Source organism: Schistocerca americana, chromosome X (genome assembly GCF_021461395.2).
Source record: "Schistocerca americana isolate TAMUIC-IGC-003095 chromosome X, iqSchAmer2.1, whole genome shotgun sequence".
Lineage (NCBI taxonomy): Eukaryota > Metazoa > Arthropoda > Insecta > Orthoptera > Acrididae > Schistocerca > Schistocerca americana.
In genome coordinates, this window is record NC_060130.1 from 569,979,813 (window position 1) to 570,005,857 (window position 26,045).

The 26,045-nt window shown below is 41.8% G+C and overlaps 1 pseudogene; it reads right to left on the minus strand.

Annotated features, from left to right (window-relative positions):
- Positions 1-1,965: 1,965 nt before the first annotated feature.
- On the minus strand, positions 1,966-4,400 carry LOC124556180 (annotated as a pseudogene).
- Positions 4,401-26,045: the final 21,645 nt, after the last annotated feature.

A 26,045-nucleotide genomic window follows, 5' to 3' on the forward strand; every position in this document is an offset into this window, starting at 1 on the left:
GGGTAATCGAACATGCCGTATATTTCACTTCACCACTTTCATACATTTGGGCAAGATCTCTGCTATCCATTACTATTTTCAAGTCCATCGCCAGATCGCTGCCTGGCATGTTGTCAAGTCGAAGTTTTCACTTTACCAAAAGTCCATAAAAATCTCCCAAGAGCAACCCCTACTCTTACAAGGCGGTGATTGTGGTTCTGATGGGCTCTAGGGCAGCTATAGCGCTGTCGAGAATGCCCCAATCGGTATCGCTAAGATCGCACTTCTCCCCACCTTTCTCTGAAAAAATAAATCGCGAATAAAAGTTCTGAGTCTCTTCACCGACGTCATCATATTGCAAGACGATCCCCATGCAGTGCTGGTATCTAACGTGGGTAGAGCTTGTTGATGTTTTCGTATGAGACGGGCGACCGTTGTAGTTCGAAGGCACTTTGCTAAAGACGGAAACGCAGCGATTCCGTCATCAACAGCCAACTGCAGGGTATGTGGTGATGCCCCTCAAATACACTATGTGATCAAAAGTATCCGGACACCTGGCATCGGTAATGCAGGAATTCAGTATGGTGTTGGCCCACCCTTAGCCATGATGACAGCTTCCACTCTCGCAGGAACACGTTCAGTCAGGTGCGGGAAGGTATCTTGGAGAACGGCGGCCCATTCTTCACAGACTGCGGCACTGAGGAGAGGTATCGATGTCGGTCGGTGCGGCGTGGCACGAAGTCGGAATTCCAAAACAGCCCAAAGGTGTTCTATAGGATTCAGGTCAGGAATCTGTGCAGGTCAGTACAATACAGGGATGTTATTGTCGTGTAACCACTCCGCCACAGGCGCGTTATCAACAGGTGCTCGATCGTGTTGAAAGATGCAGTCGCCATCCCCGAATTGCTCTTCAACAGTGGGAAGCAAGAAGGTGCTTAAAACATCAATGTAGGCCTGTGCTATGATAGTGCCACGCAAAACAACAAGGAGTGCAAGCCCACTCCATGAAAACCACCACCACACCATAACACCACCGTCTCCGAATTTTACTGTTGGCACTACACTCGCTGGCAGATGACGTTCACCGGGCATTCGCCATACCCACACTCTACCATCGGATCGCCACATTGTGTCCCGTGATTCGTCACTCCACACAACGTTTTTCCACTGTTCAATCGTCCAATGTTTACGCTTCCTACACCAAGCGATGCGTCGTTCGGCATTTACCGGCGTGTTGTGTGGATTATGAGCAGCCGCTCGACCATGAAATCCAAGTTTTCTCACCTGCCGCCAAGCTGTCATAGCACTTGCAGTGGATCCTGATGCAGTTTGGAACTCCTGTGTGATGGTCTGCATAGATGTCTGTCTATTACACATTACGAGCCTCTTCAATTGTCGGCGGCCTCTGTCAGTTCTGTACTTATCCCTTCACGTTTCCACTTCACTGTCACATCGGAAACAGTGAACCTAGGATGTTTAGGAATGCGGAAATCTCGCGTACAGATGTATGACACAAGTGACACCAAATTGCCTGGCCACGTTCGAAGTCCGTGAGTTCCGTGGAGCTCCCCATTCTGCTCTGTCACTATGTCTAATGACTACTGAGGTCGCTGATATGGAGTACCTGGCAGTAGGTGTCAGCACAATGCACCTAATATGAAAAACGTATGTTTTTGGGGGTGTCTGCATAATTTTCACAAAGCGTACTAGCTCAGGCAATGAACAATCTTCATCCCAGGCTTCCAACGTAGGAATGTCTTCACACAAAAGTTGAATGGCCGTCAGTATATTAGCCCCGTTGTGTGTTGTGAAACTCATTGCGTTTTCGAGAAGAACTTCGAAGCAATCCAGCAATAGAAGAATTTCCATCTTGAGGTTGGCCCCCAAGTGTTTATCGAATAGTTCGTCGATCCCCAGCCTCCTAACTACAATCTTCCCGTCCTTGACGTAGTGAACGTTTACTCCTAGAAAATATGGATAGTTTTTTCATGTTGCGTCGACTTTTAAAGAGACCAGTCTGCACTTCAGTTCCTGGATTAGTTTTGCTCTTACTGCGGCAGCAAGCTCCGGAATCAGTGGAGGAATGGTTGCCGAATTCACGACTACCCTGGAACGTCACAGAATATCATTATTCTCTTTTTTCAAAAACTATTACCACAGAAAGCAAAAATAATAACTCTAGACTGTTAAAGAAACACTAAACTTTGCGCAATTTCCTTTGCAGAGCCTACGAAAACAACAAAATCGATGTTATCTACAGTACAGACGATTTCAGAGATCTGTGATATTAAAAAAATGCGTACAACAGATCTATTTAAAATAACTTTGACGTAGACTAGGTAAAATAAAAATTATCGAAACAATAAATCAAATTATTTTATAAGAAGCAATATTTTTAGACAGTTTTCTGAACCTTCTGTTGTGATATTTAGAATATATACTGTAAATAAAGAATTTAGAAACAAAAGTTGTACAATGTTCATCATAAAAGAATACATAACTTTTATTCTTTACTTTTCCGTCTAGGACGAATACTTAACCAGGTATTAAACATTTTTACATTTCATACTTTTTCTGCAATGACATGTGAGTGTACTATATATTTTCAACCACGGGAATCGTTGGCCTTTACTATTTTTAACTAACATTGTGACGTGGTGGCTAGAGTGATTCATATTTTACGTCAGTTTGTACAATTTATTTGCAACAAAAGAATTATTTACTGATACTATGTACAATCATTTATACAAAAACATTAATACAATGCTAAGACTCCCCCAGATGGCACGCCCTTCCGTGTGAATGTACCTCACCTTACCTAGGACCACCTCACGATAACCAGTCCTGCAAATGCAAGCTCCCCGCCAATCCCGCGGTCGCTCCTAATGAGCAGGCACGAGCAACCCCCAAGAAGGAGACTTTCCATGCATGGCACTATGGCGACAGGCAACGATTGACAGCCGTGCATGGTGAAGGCGCAATGATATTATACGAGGGCTATTCGGAAAGTAAGGAACGGTAGGTCGCGAAATAGAAACCACAGTGAAAATTAAAACTGTTTTATTTGCAAGAGTTAGCTACAACTTTCTGCTACTTATCTCCATAGTCGCCGATCCCACTTAGAAGTTTGTCGTAGCGTGGTACCAACTTTCCAGTACCCTCGTTATAGAAGGCAGCCGCCAGTGCTTACGGCCAATTCTCTCCGCTGGCCTACAGCTCGTTGTCTGTGCCGAAATGTTGTCTTCATAGCCAGCGGTTCATGTGAGTAGAGATGAAATTCAGAGAGAGAGAATTACGGGCTGTTTTGTGGGTAATCAAACATTTCCAATTGAAAACGGTGCAGGAGCATCTTCACTGCCCCTACAGAATGCGGCTGAGAATTGTCTTGAAGAAGAAATCGCACAACAGTTACATAATGTTGGCTGCATAGCTTCAGGCGAAAGTTCTCATCAGGCCTTCGTACTTAGCTGGAGACACTATTGTTCTAGGTATATTTATGTGCTCCCTGTGTGCTCAGAACTAAAACGAAGGACGTAACGCGATCGACCGGCATACTAGAAACACTGCCCGACAGACCTGTGCAAGACTTCATCGGATTTTCACTGTGGTTTCCATTTCACGACCGATCGTTCCTTACTTTCCGAATAACCATCGTATTACGCCATGAACTCTGGCCACCACGCCGCCGCCTCCTCGCTCCAGACCCTTCACATGCCAATCCTTCGTGCGCTGACATTCACCGTTAGCCACGTTTGGTCTATGGAATGTATTGTCTACTGTTGCGACGCTACACATATAACAAGCAGAAATTACTCTCACTGAAGACCGACGGTATAAAATCGTTCCAAATTGTTTTAATTGTTTGCGGAGTAAATTACGTCGACCAGTGTTTTACAAACATCCGCAATGTAGGCTAACATTACAATCATCAATATTTTATCTACATTTAATCAACCTTTTATACGGTCGACGGTATAAAGTTATTCCAATCTTAATGGTTTCTTTTTGCAATAACAAATGAATGTAGGGATAATTGCAACCGTGTGTCACGCCGGCTGTAACACAAATAAACTATAGGCCACTAAATATTGAAAAGCAGACGGTATTCAATCATGCACGGAAATCGGTTATGGGATGCACTGTCTGTAGGTGATAGCATTTCAACTTCTGTAGGAAAAATGTAAAGATCTGCTTACCTATCTGGCATTGCTTCAATCATTGGTAATATGATTTTTTTGGAAGGCGTCATTGTCCAGAAGGATGCACGCGTGTCCTTGTTCCGTCACCAAACGCAGACCCTGCGTTTCCAGCTGTGAGCCAGACATCTTGACGCCTTTCAGGACCCTTTCCTTGCGCACTTCTTGTTTGGAGGCTGGTTTTCCAATTTTTCTTGCAGCCTTTGAAAAGTGTCTTTGTTGCATCTTCGGATGTGTTTCGTGAGATTTCTACTGTGTCTTCCCCAGGAAAGCAAGGTTCGAATTAAACATCAATGACATACCATTTTTTTGGCAAAAAATTTCACTGATTGGAAGTGGTACGCTTTTAAATCCAGTAAAAAAATATATTTCACTTACTTAGCCATATTCTTGCCACACATGTTCACAGTTAACAAATCCGCTTCGTTCGGATACGTCAAAAAGTGGTTCAAAGCATGCAATACAGGGCGAAAGAAGACTGTAAAAGCGGGATTTTCGATCAGTAATTTGGGATCATTTAGTTTTGTTTATATATGATAGATATAATCCTAACTAAGCGTCAGTTGATGACATTATGGCAAGATCGCGATGGGTGTGGGAGCGGGTCACCCACCCACGTGTAAGAAATATTCAAAATGAAGTTACAGGTAAGGAGGTGAAATTGGAGTATATGCTTGTTTGTACTGTACCTTGGACGAAAAAGCTCGCCAGCTGGCGAATTATAGGTGTGTTAAATGAACAGTTCGAAATAAATATGTCAGCTTCATATTCAAGGTACCCAGAGTAAGCTGACATTCTCTTTGAAACTAAGGTTTCCGTCAAACTTCGTAAAGGTTTCAGATTCCTTTATTACGAACCTATGAATAAAATCAAGTAATGTAAGTGCCATTCTGATGAGGTTAAGTGGCAATAGACTGTCGGTAACATCCTTAAAAAGTATTGCGTAGATGCGTAGAACTACCCACGTGGTATTCCTTCTAATAATGCAACAGGAGCACAAGTGTTAAGCTTCTAAAATCTGCTCTTTTTAATTCGAAAACGCTCTCCATTATGTTTGGACCCTACAGAGTAACAGCCGTGACAGTCTCTATACTGTGTTTACAGTAATTAAAAACAGTATAACAACAAATTTTGGCATACCTAAATGGGAACATTAAATTAGTTTTACGATCAGGCATTACGTTTGGGGCCGGCTCGATCAGATGCTGTATCTCAATTAATGTACAAATCAGGCCAGCATTATAATGGAGTAATGGGTGTAGAAATAAGTTTTATTCACCGGTACTCGGCAGGTACAGTCAGAAATCAAACACTTTGATTCGCCGAAACCTTCGTCATAATTGTACATTTCATGTACAGGATGAGATCTCTTCCTCCTTGCTGACGATGATTTTGCACGTGCATTAGCCATATCGATAACACAAATGAAAAAGTAAGCAAATAGATAAAGAATGACCGAATGCCGGATACGAAAAATGTTTCTGACCCCACACATCGATGTTACTCTCCAGCTAGCGACTGACATCTGACAGAGGACGCCCGGACGCTAAGGACTGTGAGTTGAGTGGGGCAACACTAATCCGCTAGGCAAGGAAGTAACGACACGCCGGAAACTGTCCCGAGTTGGGACCTGACGGAACCCGGTCGCCTGAAACCTACACGGTCAGGCGTGTGCTGGCGAAGACGTTGATTGCTACTAATATTGTTCTTCATCAGACCCTCGCATTGCAACTCGTTATTACTAGGGCCCTAGGGAGGGAAATTATGTGCAATGAAAAACAGGAGAATGCAGAAACATACATTCTCTTCAAAATCAGGATCTTTGTATTTAAAAACAAAAAACGCCTATTAAATATTCATGAAATTCATTTATTATAAATCAGAATCTGCAGTACATTAATCAACACATTATTCATCATTATATATCTACATAACTCATTTTCCATTGTAATTGCAATGAATTGCTCCGTATTTCCATAAATTTTCTAGGAGTAAATACTTCGAATTATCCGAAAAAAATTCAAAACCCGGCCGATCCAAATGGCATTTGTAGTGAACAAAACAGGTTCGCGGCATGTTTTCGCGGGATTCTCCTGTTTCCGCTGCCTTTATTTCATCAATTCTTTATCATCATATCATCATTTGTTCACCCCACCGTCTTCATTAGCCTTAGCAGCAAAAATGTGGGACGTTCAACTAAAAAATAAGTCAACAAAAATATTTTTTATCAATGAAAAAGTCCTTTCAACACCACAGTGTGTTACAGGCTACTTAGCACTGCAGTTTCAAAAGGTTTATACTTTTCATATGTATGTAAATATATTAACAACTTTAGAACTAGATATCAGCTTGCTACCTTCTCCATAGAGAATATTACATCATCTTCAGGAAATGTTGGTCAGTCCTTTTTAATCTCTACTTTTTAAAATTTTGTCTGACATAAACCTTCCTACGGTACCTGGTGGTGGATCATTTGCAATTCTCGTAGCAAATACAACTCTAATGCATTGTACAGCGGGAGTCTTCTTGTTTCTATTACATACATAGTAGGTGACGGTTTGCCAAAATTACACTTAAAACAAACTAATTTTCCCTCTTGACCAGGGGGGGGCAGCCTGCTTCCCGCCTTTGCCACAGGCACAGGCTCCACATTTTTTTCTTAAAAGTGTTACAATTTAAAGAGAATAATTACATAGGTGACTGATATGATCCACTTTATATTGCAAAGTTAATTCTCCAGGAAACAGAAAAAGTTCAAAAAATTTTCGATGTTCGTCCCATATTGATATGTCTTGCATGGCAGGTTTATTTTGTAAATCAACTTAATCAACTACTATCTTTTATTTAAATAACATTTTTCAATTTCTATTTCCTAGAAAACAGCTCAAAAACTAATTTTCGTTAAATTTTCCAAATCTACTGTAAAAATTGTTCTTAACGTTTTGTTCAAATAATTTCAAGTTCATTAAAATACTAGTTATCTAAATATGAACAAACATTAGAAAAATTTTACCACTAGTCACTCCCATAATAACGTAAGTACGAGAACAAATGTTCACTGCTCTTGTACACTTGTTTTTTAAACCATATTGATCAATAAATTTCCTCTGATAATGCTTCTCTAGAAATTTCCTGAATTTGGTGTTATTTAGTTTTTTCAACAGTGTTCAGTTCAAGTGAAACACATAACCATACGGATTAATTTGTTATGGGTTCCGAATAACGTTACTACTACGTTTTGTTAAGTTATGAATCCCTGATTATTAGTTATGGGTACAGTACCGTTCTCCCTCTACCGCAGGACAGTAACGTTATTGTGGCCAATAACGTTATTTCTTTTGTGTTAAGCACACTGCATTTCGTTATGTACCGGAATTCATTTCGTTACTGCAATAACGTTACACGGCATAACGTTTCATGCGATAATAACGTTAGACCAGTACCGTTATTCCTTCTTTGTTACCCAATACTGTCACCTTAGGTATCGTAACTGATTTCTTTACTGCGGTAACGGTACACCGTATAACGTTTTAACCGATAATAATGTTATTCCGGTATCGCAGGACAATAATGGTACTATTCAAGAGGAACGCGTAACAGAACGGTCTAATTCGTTAAGGGTCCCGTATAACGTTAGTAATACGTTACGTTAAATATCCCTGGTCATAGATTGCTCCTCATACTGCCTAGTATGTAGCAGTCGCCCAGTCGGAACGGGCTGATATCTCATCCCTGACTGATTTTTACTTTATTTTATTTGTCTAACATATAATTAAACAAAGTTGTTATGTGAGTCAGAAGGATGACGCTGCTACTAGCTTTAACCATTGCACCATTAAGAAGTAAAATGTAATTACCGATTTCGCTAATTATCCTTACGCAGGAAACAGCCAGTCTGCACCCAGCCACTATCTCGCAAATATCTATGTGTAATAACGTGTAAATATTTGTTGTGAACTTTTGAATCCGTGCTTAGCTATCATCCGGTTCACATCTCAGAGTAAAAGTTCGCCAACTTGTGAAGTTCTAAACGTACGAAGACATGCCGAAATGTAATGCCTCTGAATTTCTTATATGAAAACTCTTAGAGTATTTCCAATTGCGTAATAACACCCTGTGGCTGTGGCTTAGGATTGCTGACAAGTCACCGAGCGTGTGTTTCTTTACTTAAGGGTTAAAGGATGAATAGAGACTGTGGAACTTTTAAAATGTTTCGTCACACCGATAACAAGAAGGTGTTTGCAACACTTAGCGTGACTGACATTGTGTTGTTTGACCAAGTCAACTGAGGTGATATTTCACGGTAAGTTTCTTTTAGATTACGTTTTGGAACAATGACGTGTTGTTAAATAATTGTACTAATTTAGTCACGTTAACCTCACATGACAATAAATGTAACTTTTGTATCGTTCATTCAATATTAAGATTAGCGGGTTACTACTTATATAATCTAGAAATAGTCTGTTTCTAGTGGCCTTTAAATACATTAAAATGAGGGTAATGCTCCAGAAGACAGACCCGTTAGGGAAAAAACACTTTAAGAACGGAAGAGTTACTTTATATGTGCTATTATGCATAGAATAATGCAGGTAAACGAACAGAAAGTGTTGCATTACCTATTTAAGTACAGGTATGTAATTATCATGGCCACATTGCCTGCTGTATGGGGAAAGAGGAGGGGCACGAAGAAGCTGTCCCATTCATATTAATTTATATTTCGTCAACAGTTCCAAAAGCCTGCCGATCCTTTCGTTGATATGCCACACTGACAAATTACGCCTTAAAACACAGTTTTTAGAGTATTTTCAAATTATATTAATCCAGAAAATAGTAAAAATTGACAACGTGAAGGAAACTGAAAACCATAGAATAAGATGAATACCCGTAAATTCACTACGGCGGACCTGTTTATCTGCCGTAAGCCAATAGCAGTATAGCTTGTTCAGTGGAATGTTAGAAGGCAGAGCTGACAACATTTGCAGTTCAAGTCACGATTTGACCACTTGCTATAATGGAAATGACGCAAGAAATTAACAAGATTAGTGTCATGTCACACGAATGTAGTAGCCTTGGCCTGTAGAGTACGAAGTAAGGAACTGAGAGGTTACTTGACGCAAGCATTTACGTATGATGTGAGTTCATTGCCTGGATCGCCGCTACATGAGTGGGAAAGAAAAGGGAATTGTGAGTCACAGGTCCGCTGCTTTCACTCAGATAGGAAAGGTTTTCGATTTTAAATGAAAAAAAAAGAATTACGTGTGAACAGTGCTACAGGAATCACACTTTGTCATTCAAACCCCAAAAACTTCAAGCTGGAAGTGTAAGTTATAGAAACATGACTCCCCTTACCCCAACAACATTCTTTGATTTACCGACAGTGCTAATTAGTCACTGAAAAACTGATTTACTGACTGCCATACTAATATATTCTAAGTTAATAGTTATCTTATTCTAATGAAAAAATATTGCGGTGGAGTGTTTTTTATTAAATCTTCTGGAGTTTACCAAAGACAGTGCGTGGAAATTTTAAACATTTCATTCTATGCAGGCTACTTTCTCCGTTTTAAGATTACACTTTAGAGGAGACACATTCTACAAAACCACCTTATGGAGACCACTTTCATTCTTTTACTTTAACGGATAATATTTATGATAATTTAGTTCTGTAATGCGACAACATTTCAACAGTGAAAATTTCACATTTTTATTTCCTCCTTTAAGGAACTATTACAGAGCTAAAAACTCGAAGAAGACCCTCGCAAGTGTCAATTAAATTATTTTTTTTCATAGTAAAGTTGCAAAACTGGACTCATACAATGAAGAGCTTGGAGAAAGTGGTGAAGATTTGTCAGAAATACAGTTTCACTTATGTTCACAGTCTGATGTAGTCAGTTCAGAAGAAAGGTACGATTGTGGTAGCGTTCCTCCATTTCCGAGTCCAGCTGTAAAAAATTACATTTCTGCGTTTACTGAGAGAAGTATCTTAAGCGATGCTCACCCATTTGAAATATTAAGCAATATATGGGTAACTACGCTGAGAAAGAATGCATTTGAATTTGGCTGTCACATAACATGCAATTTGTAGGTGCTAAATACTCGTGATTTACGGAGCGGTTTAGATCAACATCAATAACCCTCGCAATTTTTCTGCAACAATGCTTTCATTTCCATTCACTTGTATGAGACTTTCAGTAGATGCAACTTGTGTTCCACTTCTAAAGTTTGGAACATGACAGTTCAGCTGCTAATATTTTGAGATACAGACCTGAATGACTATCTTGCACTAGAACAGAATTGAACCCCTCCCTGGCCTCCGAAATAAAAAAGGAATATTAACACCCCTGCTTTCCAAGCATGCAGCTCTACAGAAATATTAGTATGAGTCTACCCATCTCAAGCAACAAATGATTAATAATTCGATAACCCCACCTAACATGCAATGCCATATTAAGTAAATATGAAATATGCATCGTCAGACTTGTTCATCGCCATACATAGCTGACCCCATATCGACTAAAACTAAACTCCGTCCGGACAGGCCTTTGAAGGCACGGCACCGAACGACCGACGCGTCCTCCTCAGCCCACTGACGGCAATGGAAACGGATATGGAGGGGCATATGGTCAGCACACCGCTCTCCCAGCCATAGTAAGTTTTCGTGACCGGAGCCGCTACTTCCCAATCAAGTAGCTCCTCAATTGGTCTCACAAGGGCTGTGTGCATTTGGCCAGCCAACGGTGCTCGGCAGACCGGACGGTCACCTATCCAAGTGCTTGCCAAGTTCAACAGCGTTTACCTTCGGTGATCTGACGGGAACCAGATTACTGCAAAGCTCAATGTTCGACCGGTCACGGCTCGCCTGTTGACGGGGGTACCAAGCCGCTCGTGTCCGACCCCACACGACTCGTCTCGGTCACGTACTCGCCCCATGTCTGTTGTCCGGATTCCGGACACGCCGATAACCGAGCATGACCGGTCACTGCTGACGTCTCACCTCTCCTCGCCCTCGCTCAGTGCACTGTACTGTACAAATCCAAAGCCTCTCTCTCTCTCTCTCTCTCTCTCTCTCTCACACACACACACACACACATACACGCACGCACGCACGCACACACACACACACACACACACACACACACACACACACACAATGCATTTATCTCTGTCTCTCTTTCTTTTAATACAAAAGTAACGTTTCCAAGAACGGGTAAGTGACACACCTAAATTCATAAAGCACTTTGAAAGTAAAATGGTATTTCAATACAATCGCAGATAGAAGACGAGTCTCATTTCCAAACAGGAGATATGTTTTTCCTTTCATTAATAGGAAACATTAAATAAGAGCTGTCCCTGTAATCTAGAAGACAACCATCTTCATAAAGAAAGCATACAAAGAACATTAAACATTTACAGACGTAACTTGTCATACTTTTCACTTGCTTGCAACACAAACAAAATTATAGTTATTGTTGATCAGCAGTAAATCACTAACGCGTTTCGGATTTAATTGGCTGCGGCGATTTGTTAGTAACATTCCGGCTTTACTAAAGCATCTTTCACTAGGTGCGCGCAGTCCGGAACCGCGCGACTGCTACGGTCGCAGGTTCGAATCCTGCCTCGGGCATGGATGTGTGTGATGTCCTTAGGTTAGTTAGGTTTAAGTAGTTCTAAGTTCTAGGGGACTTATGACCACAGCAGTTGAGTCCCATAGTGCTCAGAGCCATTTGAGCCATTTTTTCTCACAAATGAAAATCAAGGCTCGATTTTTAGTCCTTTGTACCTCCTGTTAAAAAATACGTATCTGTTAGTACACATCAGTTACGCTAGTTAATTATAAATCCATCGCGTATCATAATGAAAAGTGCTTTTAACTGCAGTAATTACCCACCTGACTGTCAGTGTCATTGACATTTGTTGCAGTTTGGGAAACCAAAGAAGAACTAACTCAATTGTCGGTTCTTTTTCGCCTTCTAATTCATTTGTGGCCACTTTAAATGGTCTCAGAAAAGGCGCAATTTTTCCTGCAAGCTCATTATCATATCCTTGCAATCTGTAAGCGGAGTCCTTTTCCGTCAGCAAAGCAGCAACTTCGTTATACTGAGTGTGTAAGGATTCCAACATAGTGTACAAGCTGTTCCAGCGTGTGCAGACTTCTTGTTTCAACAATGATTTCAAAGACGAACAGAGACCATTTTTCTTATTGTACTTTACAATGCATTTTGCAGTATTTATTGTTGACGCGATGTTCGGGGCATGATTTAACAAGAAGTTATCTTAATCGAAAGTATGGCTAAGTGCTGTGTTTATACAATGAGCAGCACAAGGAATCCTTTCGTGATTTTCCAAAGCCTGTATTATATTGGCACCCTAATCGGAGACAAAAACAAAACTGTGCAACATGTCCGGCGAAATGCCCCAATCAGCCATCCTCTCTTCAATTTCTTTCATAATATTTACTCCCGTCTTCTTAAAGTCCGGAAATTTTGTTGTAAATAAAACATCGTTCTCAAGAGAACAATCTGCGTTAATGTAATGTGTTGTAAGCATCAAATAGTGCACCTGATTATGCGAATCAGTCCACATATCAACTGTCGCGGCACATGTTTTATTAATAACTCCCGCAATAACAGAAGGCATTATGCTGTTTCCTATTGCATCAACTTGTTCTTTGACACGTCTGCTTATAGTCGAGGGATGTGGCATGACATCTGCCACGTTAACTTCTCCATAATGCGCACCTAGATGTATTAATTCTTGGCCTAGATCTGTGAAACCTTCACCGGAAACAGCATTAAAAGGTCTCGTATCTTAAGCACACATTGCAACACACTTTGCTCTAATACTATTTTTTATTACTGCCGTTATCCCTGAAGAAGCTGTATCTTTGTAAGGTTTCTTGCAACTGTGTTTCTTTAAATGAGAGGTTCCCGACTGGAAACACAATAATGTGGAGCAGTTTATGCACGATACGTACCAAGTAGATCTACTGTTTTCGCCTACAACCAACAGAAATGTACTCCATACTTGGTTTTTTTAGACCTTCCCGTTTCTTCAATGTGTAAACATTGGTTTCAACGTCTTACTGCACTGGCTTTCTCGCGCTGCATAATTACAAAGAGAGACACACCACAAATGAGAAGCCCGTACTGGCTGCAATCTTACACGGATAATGACACGTTTAATGTGTTTGAAGTTAAATGCTACATATTCGGTCACGGCTTCTATGCTCGGTCACAAGAACTAGTGCGGGCAGCCTATCCAGTTAGGGTGTGCTCGCCACATCTTGTATTGTGTGCTCACTTACTCGGTCATGCAGGACTCTAGCGGGAACCAATGTTAGCACTGCGGCATTAATCACGTAACAGTTGCATGATCAAGCAGAAAATTGACTTCACGGAACGTACCATATGTTTTTGTGACCGTAAACCTATCCTATGTTGTGCCGATTTTATTTTCACACAATTTTGCTTGGAGACTGCGTACTCTAATAAATTAAACTCTTGTCGTTTGTTGCCCTTGTCAGTATCTCTTGCTGCAAAACTCTTCCTTCTATGTCTCGGCAGTTACACATCTAACAGCAAAATGACCAGGCACAAAAAACAAAGTTATGACAGACCAATCTTCGCAGCCGGCCGCGGTGGTCGTGCGGTTCTAGGCGCTCCAGTCCGGAGCCGCGCTGCTGCTACGGTCGCAGGTTCGAATCCTGCCTCGGGCATGGATGTGTGTGATGTCCTTAGGTTAGTTAAGTTTAATTAGTTCTAAGTTCTAGGGGACTGATGACCACAGCAGTTGAGCCCCATAGTGCTCAGAGCCATTTGAACCAATCTTCGCGTTAACTAATTTTCTGGACTTTCTGTTTAGCAAGGGCAGCCTCGTGCCTACCCTTGAGTGCGTTGACATAACTCAATTTGAAAGCCTATCACAGTTATCTGCCCACAAACATACACAGATAATTATTACAAAAAAAAGCACATTTAAGATCTACGGTCGTCCAACGTGATATTTAATGCAAGAATATTAAAAATCACCTGTCATTTGCATTTTGTTTATATTATTAGTATGATTTCCATTCAAGACCAGGCACGACCACCTTCCAAAAATGTCAACATGAACAAACCTATAATTACACTACTGGCCATTAAAATTGCTACACCAAGAAGAAATGCAGATGATAAACAGGTATTCATTGCACTAATATATTATACTAGAACTGACATGTGATTACATTTTCACGCAATTTGGGTGCATAGATCATGAGAAATAAGTACCGAGAACAACCACCTCTGGCCGTAATAACGGCCTTGATACGCCTGGGCATTGAGTCAAACAGAGCTTGGATTGCCTGTACAGGTACAGCTGCCCATGCAGCTTCAACACGATACCACAGTTCATCAAGAGTAGTGACTGGCGTATTGTGACGAGCCAGTTGCTCGGCCACCATTGACCAGTCATTATCAATTGGTGAGAAATCTGGAGAATGTGCTGGCCAGAGCAGCAGTCGAACATTTTCTGTATCCAGAAAGGCCCGTACAGGACCTGCAACATGCGGTCGTGCATTATCCTGCTGAAATGTAGTGTTTCGCAGGGTTCGAATGAAGGGTATAGCCACGGGTCGTAACACATCTGAAATGCAACGTCCACTCTTCAAAGTGCCGTCAATGCGAACAAGAGGTGACCGAGACGTGTGACCAATGGCACCCCATACCATCAAGCTAGGTGATACGCCAGTATGGCGATGGCGAATACACGCTCACAATGTGCGTTCACCACGATGTCGCCAAACACGGATGCGACCATCATGATGCTGTTAACAGAACCTGGATTCATCCGAAAAAATGACGTTTTGCCATTCGTGCACCCAGGTTCGTCGTTGAGTACACCATCGCAGGCGCTACTGTCTGTGATGCAGCGTCAAGGGTAGCCGCAGCCATGGTCTCCGAGCTGATAGTCCATGCTGCTGCAAACGTCGTCGAACTGTTCGTGCAGATGGTTGTTATCTAGTAAACGTCCCCATCTGTTGACTCAGGAATCGAGACGTGGCTGCACGATCCGTTACAGCCGTGCGGATAAGATGCCTGTCATCTCGACTGCTAGTGATATGAGGTCGTTGGGATCCAGCACGGCGTTCCGTATTACCCTCCTGAACCCACCGATTCCATATTCTGCTAACAGTCATTGGACCTCGACCAACGCGAGCAGCAATATCGCGATACGATAAACAGCAATCGCGATAGGCTACAATCCGACCTTTATTAAAGATGGAAACGTGATGGTACGCATTTATCCTCCTTACACGAGGTATCACAACAACGTTTCACCAGGCAACACCGGTCAACTCCTGTTTGTGTATGAGAAATCGGTTGGAAATTTTCCTTATGTCAGCAAGTTGTAGGTGTCGCCACCGGCGCCAACATTGTGTGAATGCTCTGAAAAGCTAATCATTTGCATATCACAGCACCTTCTTCCTGTCGGTTAAATTTCGCTTCTGTAGCACGTCATCTTCGTGGTGTAACAATTTTAATGGCCAGTAGTGTAATAATGATCTGCATTTGCCGTTAAGAAATTTTAAAAGAAACACTACATTAATCAGGAGCAAGCATGATTACCTTCTACATGTGCCAGTGTTTACGAGCTAAAGTTAATAGTGATCTCCAGTTATCGTTAAAATATTTAAATAAAAGAGAAAAGCAAATTATCAAAGCAAGCATGATCACCAGCTCCATGTATCTAAGTAAACAAAGATAGTGAGTTACAGATGGCCTGCATTTACCTTTACTTACAAATAACACTAAAGTCATTAGGTTTGAAGAAAAAAACCTTAGGACATATTTTTATATTCAGAATATTTTCACCGATGAAACATCATGGACAAAACATTGAAACAAAGCAAATAAAATCATATGTAGTAACTTCATATATGACAACTGAACAAGAACGAACACAAAAGAACATGAATAGAAACAAAAAAACATATTAATTTTCTACTCTTTCATTGCACACGTACGCAGAACTGAGACGTTTTCGTGACACAGGAACTCTAAGTTTCAGAGGGAATAACACTCTCTTTTGATGGGATGCATTGGAATGAAACTGAGTGCGACATCACACCACTACACGAATTATTCTGATGTATTAGTCAGTGAACTCTTTCGACTCAAAGACGAGTTAATGTACTAGCATTTGATTAAGTGCTGCATTCCGATGGCTCAGGTATGGCGATTGCTCAACTGCGGGTGGAGCTAGCATACTGACTGCTACAATTCCGCTGGGTTCTTATAACTATTCCTCTCGTCAGTGGGCTGGTGCGGAAAACAACTGGATGATGCCCAACGTACAAGATCAGGAGGAGATGTGAAACTAGTGCTTCTACACTTCGTGAGCACATGGCCCCTGAATGCGATCGTGTTCTACATCTACATCTACATGGATACTCTGTAAATCACATTTAAGTGCCTGGCAAAGGTTTCATCGAACCACATTCACAGTTCTCTATTATTCCAATCTCGTATAACGCGCGGAAAGAACGAACACCTATATCCTTCCGTACGAGCTCTGATTTCCTGTATTTTATCGTGGTGATCGTTTCTCCCTATGTAGGTCGGTGTCAACAAAACATTTTCGCATTCTGAGGAGAAAGTTGGTGATTGGAATTTCGTGAGAAGATTCCGTCGCAACGAAAATCGCCTTTCTTTTAATGATGTCCTGCCCAAATCCTGTATCACTTCTGTGACGCTCTCTCCCATATTTCGCAATAATACAAAACATGCTGCCCTTCTTTGAACCTTTTCGATGTACTCTGTCAGTCCTATCTAGTTATGATCCCATACCGCGCAGCAGTATTCTAATAGAGGACGGACAAGCGTAGTGTAGGCAGCCTCCTTAGTAGATCTCTTACATTTTCTAAGTGTCCTGCCAATAAAACGCAGTGTTTGGTTAACCTTCCACAAAACATTTTCTATGTGTTCTTTCCCATTTAAGTAGTTCGTAATTGTAATACCTAGGTATTTATTAGGATTTACGGCTTTTAGATTAGACTGATTTATCGTGTAACCGAAGTTTAACGAGTTCCTTTTAGCACTCATGTGGATGACCTCACACTTTTCGTTCTTTAGGGTCAACTGCCAAATTTCGCACCATTCAGATATTTTTTCTAAATCGTTTTGCCGTTTGTTTTGATCTTCTGATGGCTTTATTAGTCGATAAACGACAGCGTCATCTGCAAGCAACAGCTGTCCTCGATGGTGAGTGCTCATGAGAGGTGAGGGTATCATCTGGAGTGCCCCAGGGAAGTGTGGTAGGTCCGCTGTTGTTTTCTATCTACATAAATGATCTTTTGGATAGGGTGGATAGCAATGTGCGGCTGTTTGCTGATGATGCTGTGGTGTACGGGAAGGTGTCGTCGTTGAGTGATTGTAGGAGGATACAAGATGACTTGGACAGGAGTTGTGATTGGTGTAAAGAATGGCAGCCAACTCAAAATATCGATAAATGTAAATTAATGCAGATGAATAGGAAAAAGAATCCTGTAATGTTTGATACTCCATTAGTAGTGTAGCGCTTGGCACAGTCACGTCGATTAAATATTTGGGCGTAACATTGCAGAGCGATATGAAGTGGGACAAGCATGTAATGGCAGTTGTGGGGAAGGCGGATAGTCATCTTCGGTTCATTGGTAGAATTTTGGGAAGATGTTTTTCATCTGTAAAGGAGACCGCTTATAAAACACAATGCTCGCGGTCTTGATGCCAACTTTCACGAACTCTAGAGGAGTAGTAATGTAGCATAGTGCGGTAGATTTGAGTGTCATATATTACAGATTACCGCACCTATGTTACGTTTAATAGCATTCAAAGAAAAATAGCCAATATATCAGCGATATGTCAAAATTTAGCACGTCCACGCGCTCTTGTGCTTTTACACAGCAGCTGCCACTGGAATTGCAGTTCAGATTCTATACGAACCTGCGTATCTACCGATAACTGCTTGTGTGAGCTATTTTTCTTGTTGAAGGAAGGCAAGGCCACATCACCGTTAGTAGAACTACGTTTACTGAATCACTGGCTTTTCAAGGAGCTCTGAGCCGATGACTACTTCACTTAATTACTTCAGAATAAGGCTGTTTACAATTTTGTAGACCACAGACACATAAGTGTTGCAACATATCAGGCTCTGCAACATGTGAGAAACGAACCTGCTGTCTAGGCCAGTTAACCTGTGAAGTTTACCGTTACATGCCAAAAATTAATGGTACACTGACCCTACTTTTCGCTTCACATGGGAGTTCTCCTCTGAAGATTCATATGGAAATGAGTTGCAACGGTTTCTACAAAACTGCAGGGCGAGGAGTGTCACCGATCCATAACGTCTAAATACTTTACTTCTTTCCTCCAGTATGAAGTTTGTCCAACATACCAACATGTGAGCATGTATATTGTCTGTGTAATACTTAACCATGAGTCGCAAATGTATAACCGTACTTCTACGTAAAAATTACAAATAGAAAAACTTAATTGAGTCGCAAATGTCTAACCGTACTTCCGTATAAAAATTGCAAATAGAAAAACTTAATAAAGTGTCATACAATAAACATAAATGCAAACCCTATAATTGTGATTCCATCAAAATTAAACAGGAACAATACGAACAACTTATATTACGTTTGGAAAGGTACCAAGGGGCAAAACACTGATTATTTTTTCCTTTACATGTCATTTACAGACAAGTTTACGATTTCTTCATAGTCTAGTTTCACCGTCAAGTATGATTCAACAGCAAGGTCATCTAGATTCATATAGTCGTCCATGTGAAAATCGTAAGTGTATCGGCTACTCCCTACTGATATAGGCACATGTTCGATGTAAAAAAAGTTAACAAATATGCGATGATAAGTTAATTCGTCATTTGATTCGCATAAGTTAAAAAATTCTGTTCATAATAGACACATGGAAAGTTACAAAAATACGTTATTTTGTCTATGAATAGGAAAATATGTGCATGAATATCTTTTGTTAACAGTTTGTTAACAAAGTTAACGAAACCATGGTGGTGTGGACGCACAGTCAGTGAAAGAATTCGTGAGACCCCCACCTATTCATTATGCTCAACTGTGAAGCTCAGCTGTATGACACAGAGCATGCTACCAACATACTGTCAGTCCAAGACGAAACTAAAGGTGAGAGGAAGACAGTTTCTACGAGCGTTACAGCCAGTAGTAGCAAATCTCTTTGGGAAGCATGCGTTTTTCTGCAGTATGAAGTAAGTATTAACTGTATTTTTCTTACTTGTCACTTCTTCTTCCGTGTGATTTTGCTTTTAGGAAGCTTTAATTTTCGAGTACTGGTAAGTGTGTTCCATAGATTTCTTGTTTGCTTTGAATACAGTCAGCTGTAGTGCCAGTAGTGCTAGCGTTTGTTTTGAATACAGTCCAGAGACAGGTAGTGCTTATTTTCATTGTTTTCAACAAGAAGTGTCTAGTAACCACAGTTGAGTCAGCTATCAGCCGCCTTTAGTGAATTAGTAGTCTAGTTAAAAGTTGATTAACTCTCTAATGTAAACTGTTGATTTCTTGGGATGGATAGGATGTGTGACTGCTGTGTACGGACGCAGGAGGAGCTGGCCACTGTTCGCGAACAACTGAACGTGTTGATGGCCGCAGTCAGCCGTCTTCAGGCTGCTGCTCGGGGTGTAGCGGCAGTGAGGAGTCTGGTGCGTCGCATGGTGCACCCTAGGTGGTACATGCTTCACCCACGGTCCCTGCTGTCGAGAAATCTTCGCGGGTACCGGGCGCGGTTGGGCCACCCTCTCCCCAAGGGGAGTGGCGGGTTCAGCGGCGTTCGCGGCGCACGAGGCGGAAGGTCAATGTGGCGGCTGGTTCAAAATGGTTCAAATGACTCTGAGCACTATGCGACTTAACTTCGGAGGTCATCAGTCGCCTAGAACTTAGAACTAATGAAACCTAACTAACCTAAGGACATCACACACATCCATGCCCGAGGCAGGATTCGAACCTGCGACCGTAGCCGTCGCTCGGTTCCAGACTGTAGCGCCTAGAACCGCACGGCCACTCCGGCCGGCGTGGAGGCTGGCCGTGTGGCATCGCCCGCTCTGCCTGTGAGTGGACATGTGGCCGCTCCTTCAGCAAGGTCCGAGCAGGCAGACGGAGGGAGGGGTTTATTAGTGACTGGGAGCTCCAACGTTAGGGTTGCGTTGTGGGTTGTTTGTGGGGGGGGGGGGGGGGGAGACCAGACAGCGAGGTCATCGGTCTCATCGGATGAGGGAAGGACGGGGAAGGAAGTCGGCCGTGCCCTTTGAAAGGAACCATCCCGGCATTTGCCCGGAGCGATTTAGGGAAATCACGGAAAACCTAAATCAGGATGGCCGGACACGGGATTGAAACGTCGTCCTTCCGAATGCGAGTCCAGTGTGCTAGCTACTGCGCCACCTCGCTCGGTCCCAACGTTAGGCGGGTGATGGAGCCCCTTAGAGAAATAGCGAAAAGGTCGGGGAAGAAGGCCAGTGTTCACTCTGTGTGCTTGCTGGGGGGTCTCATCTGAGTCGTGGAGGAGGCCCAGCTGGCGGCGATACAGAGCACTGGGTGCACCCGACTGCAAACTGTTGCTCATGTCGGCACCAATGACTCCTGCCGTCTCGGTTCAGAGGTCATCCTCAGTTCATATAGGCGGTTGGTGGAGTTGGTGAAGGCGGAAAGCCTCGCTCGCGGGGTTGAATTTGAGCTAACCATTTGTAGTATCGTTCCTACAACCGATCGCGATCCTCTTGTTCGGAGCCGAGTGGAAGGCTTAAACCAGAGGCTCAGACGATTCTGCGGAGATCTGGGGTGCAAATTTCTCGACCTCCGCTATCGGGTGGAGCAATGTAAGGTCCCCCTGAATAGGTCAGGCGTGGACTACACGCAGGAAGCGCTTACAACGGTAGCGGTGTACGTGTGGAGTGCACATGTGGGTTTTTTTAGGTTAGAGAATTCCCTCCCTAGGCCCGACAAGACGCCTCCTGAGACGCGACAAGGTAGTAGTAGGCAAAACGCAACAGGGAATAACAATATTAATGTGGTAATAGTAAACTGCAGGAGCGTCTACAGAAAGGTCCCAGAACTTCTCTCATTAATAAACGGTCACAATGCCCACATAGCACTAGGGACAGAAAGTTCGCTGAAACCAGATATAAACAGTAATGACATTCTAAACTCAGATTGGAATGTATACCGCAGAGACAGGCTGGACAGTGAAGGGGGAGGCGTGTTTAAAGCGATAAGAAGTGCAATAGTATCGAAGGAAATTGACGGAGATCCGAAATGTGAAATAATTTGGGTGAAGGTCACGGTTAAAGCAGGCTCAAACATGGTAATTGGATGTCTCTATAGGCCCCCTGGCTCAGCAGCTGTTGTGGCAGAGCACCTGAAGGAAAATTTGGAAAATATTTCGAGTAGATTTCCCGACCATGTTATAGTTCTGGGTGGAGATTGTAATTTGCCGGATATAGTCTGGGAGACTCAAACGTTTATAACGGGTGGCAGGGACAAAGAATCCAGCGAAATTTTTTTAAGTGCAGTTAAACAGAGAACTGACTCGTGGCGATAACATATTAGACCTTCTGGTGACAAACAGACCCGAACTATTTGAAACAGTTAACGCAGAACAAGGAATCAGCGATTATAAAGCTGTTACTGCATCGATGATTTCAGCCGTAAATATAAATATTAAAAAAGGTAGGAAGATTTTTCTGTTTAGCAAAAGTGACAAAAAGCAGATTTCAGAGTACCTGACGGCTCAACACAAAAGTTTTGTCTCAAGTACAGATAGTGTTGACGATCAGTGGACAAAGTTCAAAACCATCATACAATATGCATTAGATGCGTATGTGCCAAGCAAGATCATAAGAGATGGAAAAGAGCCGCCGTGGTACAACAACCGAGTTAGAAAACTGCTGTGGAAGCAAAGGGAACTTCACAGCAAGCATAAACATAGCCAAAGCCTTGCAGACAAACAAAAATTACGCGAAACGAAATGTAGTGTGAGGAGGGCTATGCGAGAGGCGTTCAATGAATTCGAAAATAATGTTCTGTGTACTGACGTGGCAGAAAATCCTAAGAAATTTTGGTCTTATGTCAAAGCGGTAGGTGGATCAAAACAAAATGTCCAGACACTCTGTGACCAAAATGGTATTGAAACAGAGGATGACGGACTAAAGGCCGAGATACTAAATGTCTTTTTCCAAAGCTGTTTCACAGAGGAAGACTGCACTGTAGTTCCTTCTCTAGATTGTCGCCCATATGACAAAATGGTAGATATCGAAATAGATGACAGAGGGATAGAAAAACAACTAAATTCGCTCAAAAGAGGGAAGGCCACTGGACCTGATGGGATACCAGTTCGATTTTACACAGAATACGGGAAGGAACTTGCCCCCCTTCTTGCAGCGGTGTACCGTAGGTCTCTAGAAGAGCGTAGCGTTCCAAAGGATTGGAAAAGGGCACAGGTCATCCCCGTTTTCAAGAAGGGACGTCGAATAGATGTGCAGAACTATAGACCTATATCTCTAACGTCGATCAGTTGTAGAATTTTAGAACGTGTATTATGTTCGAGTATAGTGACTTTTCTGGAGACTAGAAATCTACTCTGTAGGAATCAGCATGGTTTTCGAAAAAGACGATCGTGTGAAACCCAGCTCGCGCTATTCTTCCACGAGACTCAGAGGGCCATAGACACGGGTTCCCAGGTAGATGCCGTGTTTCTTGACTTCCACAAGGCGTTCGATACAGTTCCCCCACAGTCGTTTAATGAACAAAGCAAGAGCATACGGACTATCGGACCAATTGTGTGATTGGACTGAGGAGTTCCTAGTTAACAGAACGCAGCATGTCATTCTCAGTGGAGAGAAGTCTTCGAAGTAAGAGTGATTTCACGTGTGCCGCAGGGGAGTGTCGTAGGACCGTTGCTAATCACTATATACATAAATGACCTTATGGATGACATTGGAAGTTCACTGAGGCTTTTTGCGGATGATGCTGTGGTATATCGAGAGGTTGTAACAATGGTAAATTGTACTGAAATGCAGGAGGATCTGCGGCGAATTGATGCATGGTGAAGGGAATGGCAATTGAATCTCAATGTAGACAAGTGTAATGTGCTGCGAATACATAGAAAGAAAGATCCTTTATCATTTAGCTACAATATAGCAGGTCAGCAACTGGAAGCAGTTAATTCCATAAATTACCTGGGAGTACGCATTAGGAGTGATTTAAAATGGAATGATCACATAAAGTTGATCGTCGGTAAAGCAGATGCCAGACTGAGATTCATTGGAAGAATCCTAAGGAAATGCAATCCGAAAATAAAGGAAGTAGGTTACAGTACACTCGTTCGCCAACTGCTTGAATATTCCTCACCAGTGTGGGATCCGTACCAGATAAGGTTGATAGAAGAGATAGAGAAGATCCAACAGAGAGCAGCGCGCTTCGTTACAGAATCATTTAGTAATCGCGAAAGCGTTACGGAGATGATAGACAAACTCCAGTGGAAGACTCTGCAGGAGAGACGCTCAGGAGCTCGGTACGGGCTTTTGTTGAAGTTTCGAGAACATACCTTCATCGCGGAGTCAAGCCGTATATTGCTCCCTCCTACGTATGTCTCGCGAAAAGACCATGAGGATAAAATCAGAGAGATTAGAGCCCACACAGAGGCATAACGACAATCTTTCATTCCACGAACAATACGAGACTGGAACAGAAGGGAGAGCCGATAGAGGTACTCAAAGTACCCTCCGCCACACACAGTCAGGAGGCTTACGGAGTATGCATGTAGATGTAGATGTAGATGTAGATGTAGACATAGCAAACAGATGTTTCAAATTGCTTTGCAAGGATTTTTTCCCAGAGCGTTGTGTGTGAATCTAGTGCGGCCTACATACTGTTGAAGCTGCTTTCTGCATTATAGCCTAGGTCTCTCTTTTTAATTTTTACCTCGCACACTTTCCTTCTTTAGGAAATTAGCTATTTCTTGGGTCCTCGGAATGTGTACAGTTTCAGTCAGATTGTACCACAGTTTATTGGTCACAGTCTGGTTCAGTACCTCCTCATTGGTTAGCCGACCAGCCCATCTAATCACCAACTTTCTTCCGTACCTCCACATTTCAAACGGTTCTTTTCTTATATGGCCGGACGCAGTGGCCGAGCGGTTCTAGGCGCTTGAGTATGGAACCGCGCTGCTGCTGCGGTCGCAGGTTCGAATCCTGCCTCGGGCATGGATGTGTGTGATGTCCTTCGTTTAGTTAGGTTTAAGTAGTTCTAAGTCTAGGGGACTGATGACCTCAGATGTTAAGTCCCATAGTACTTAGAGCCTTTTGATCCATTTGTCGTGTTTGTTTCGCCTTCAGGAAATACTTCCTTATACCTAAATTTGTATTCGACGTTATGAAACTGTCTTTTTCAGAATTTCTTTTCTTGCTATTGCCATTATGCATGTAGTATCTTCTCTACTTCGTCCACCATCAGGTATTTTTATGTCTTAATAACAAAATCCAGGATTACTGCATCCGTAACATATGTATTTCTAAATATAAACTAGAATAACACATTTATTTCAATAGCCCAAATGAGCCCTTACTGAAAATCATCTGACTGTAAATGGATTCTAACCTATGATCTCGTATGCACGAACTTACCCCTTTTTCACCAGTGCTCGAGAGCAACAAACAAAAAAACAGTGCTTTTCTAATGCGATTTTCTTGTCATTCGCTAAGAATTATGTCTTACAATTTTCCTTATTGGAAGACTACGTTATGAACTTAACCTATATTGCAAGTGGTTCGAACTGGTGAGCAAATATTCACACATTTGTTTATTGGAATCAGTTTTTTTTTTACGAATTTCTCAATTTGGTCCATTTGCTCTCATGTTATTGTGTCCACTCATGTGTGATGGAATTTTTAAATTTTAATTACACTTTTATCGATGATTTAAGCCTGAGTACCACACTGAGATTTTCAGAACTGTTAAAGCAATGAGTGCTATCAGAGCACAAAATTTCATTTAGTTACAGTTAGTATTCTGAAGTTAGTCAAAAAGAGGAAAAATTAAATTATTCAAAAACTGAGAACCCACAACTATAATATGTAACTGTCATTTCAAGGTACTACCATTATAAAAAATTTCATTAAATTCAATTGAGTTTCATCAAAAGATGAAAGCGACAAATAATTCATTATAATCGTTTTGACAGTAAAAAAATCGATATAAAAGTTCTGAGATACCTTTCCTGGGTAATAAAAGACGTATAGCATGATACCTGTTACTCCTCAAAAGGGATGTTCTACGTGCTGGTGGAAGTCTTCCAATTCGGCGACTTGCCTGTTGACAACAAATCCCAATAATGCTACCGGGGAATCCGAAACACTGTCTTTCCTGGCTTAGCTTCACATCATTGAGATGTGGAGGCCTGAGCTACTTCAAACAAAAAAAATCAAGGTTTGGCCTAGATTTTGTTCCCGACCTTCTTTCATCCTGTTCAAGTTCGGTGGTTGATTCTTCCACTCAGTTTTTTATTACAGAGGTCAACCGGCTCTCTGACCGAACACGCTTTTTTAAAAAAAAATATAAAAACCTTTATTAAAAAAAATAATGTTACACATTCCAAATACATACTAAGTTATACATACATGAAGTTATTTAAACAAAACGGTTTGATCATTTCAGTTACGCTGACGTTAAGGAAAGACAACAGAAGATTGTGTTACTGACTAAATTACCAGAAAGAATTAAATTAAACACCAAGAAAAAAAAATTTTAAGACATTCAAACTTCAACTTGAAGAAGTAAAATCTGCACTTTGAATTATGAGCTGCAATCTTTACAGA